Source organism: Macrotis lagotis, chromosome 3, assembly GCF_037893015.1.
Source record: "Macrotis lagotis isolate mMagLag1 chromosome 3, bilby.v1.9.chrom.fasta, whole genome shotgun sequence".
NCBI lineage: Eukaryota > Metazoa > Chordata > Mammalia > Peramelemorphia > Peramelidae > Macrotis > Macrotis lagotis.
Window position 1 is genome coordinate 232194451 of NC_133660.1, and position 1902 is coordinate 232196352.

A 1902-nucleotide genomic window follows, 5' to 3' on the forward strand; every position below is an offset into this window, starting at 1 on the left:
TTAGAGTTTTTTAAGATGTAGCTATATAGAACTTTGGTTTCTACGTGTGAAAACTGCATGCTTATATTCTTTGACTATTTATCAATTGGGGAATGACTTGTACTTTTATAAATTTGACTGAGTTCTCTATTTATTTGATAAATGAGGTCTTTATCAGACCTGTAAAAAAATGTCTAGCTTTCTTTCCAATTAACAACTTTAGGAAAGTTGTAGAATATTAATAAGCCCACATAAATCATCAGCAGGAAAAGATAGAAAGTTAAATTTCATGTAAAATATTTGCAGAAAATATAAAATACTTGGGAGTCTACCTGCCAAGACCAGCCCAGATACTTTATGAATATAATTTTAAAAGTCTTCTCACAAATAAATTCAGATCTATATAAGTGGAGAAATGTTAATTGCTCGTGGGTATAATGAGCTAAAAAAAACCAAAGAATTATTTTATAGAGTTAAAAAAACATTCATCTGAAAGAAGAAAAGTTTAAGAATATCCAGGAAATCAATGAAAAAATGTGAAAGGTGACCTCACAGTACCAGATTAAAAGCTATATTACAAAGTGACAATACTTGAAATAATCTGATACTAAGAAGTAGAATGGTGATGAATAAAAAAAATTAAGCACACAATACATAGTAGTAAGAGATCATAGTAATCTAATATATGATAAATCCAAAAAATCCAAATTTGAGGGAGGCAAGAATTCACTATTTGACAAAAATTGCTGGGAAAACTGGAAAGTAATTAGATAGAAAGTAATTTAGATATAGACCAAGATTTCACTCTAATAAACATATTGTACAAATCATGTCACCATTGATTTGGTTGATGAGGTCTTCAAAATTGAAGGATAACTATGATGATGATGATGATGATGATGATGATGATGATGATGATGATGATGATGAAGACTAATCACTATTAATTGAGATAACATATGCACAGTGTTTACAAACCTTAAAGTAATATACAGATATAATGATGAAAACTGCCATTATCAATGCCCCATGCCCACTTGTTGCCCTGGTGAATTTTATATATTTCTATAGTAAACTATGAATGTTCAACTATCCATTTCACATAAAGGTAAAGTTCATCTGATATCCAGTGCCTACACTGCTTCCCTCATGTTGTATATTCTCATTGACCCAATTATGTGAAATAGTAAATTTTCTCTCCTTTCTCCTTTCAATATTAATGTATTCTTTTTCAAGTTCAAAGTTAGGAAGTGGAATAGAAGAATGGGCAAACAGAAGTTCATTGTAATAAGCTATTATGGTAGCAGGGATGCTTAAAGCAGAAGAGATGATTCAGAAAAATCTACAAGCAAGACTTCAGAGAAAAATACAGCTTGGGCAAAACTTGACTAGAATTTCTAGAAGGGATATATCAAGTTTAAAAGAAGAATTGTTTTAAATACCTTTATAAATAGAATGCAAATATCTGGGAGAGATGGGAAATCAGAAAAATAAGAGCAAATAGCAAAGGAAAAATTGGGAAAGAAATTAACAGCTTATCACAAGTAAAAAAAATCTTGCCTAATCAAAAGCTCCCTGAAAATTATGAGCCAAGTAGAAGAAAATGACACCTTGATACAAGAAGAAATATTAAAATAAATTCTAAAAGCTGAAAAAATTGAAGAAAATGTTGTATATTATAGGAAAAAACTAACTTGCAAACAGATTGGAGAGGAAAAATTTAAGAATCACTGGGTTTTCTGAACACCATGACCCCCCAAAAAGAGCCTAGATCTCATATTTCAAGAAATCTTAAAAGAAAACTGCCACATATTATAAAACCAGAGCAAAGAATTCACTACTCTCCTCCTGAAAGAAACCCCCAATAAAAACTCCCAGGAATATCATGTGAAAATCCAGAGTTTCAATATCAAAGAAAAAATA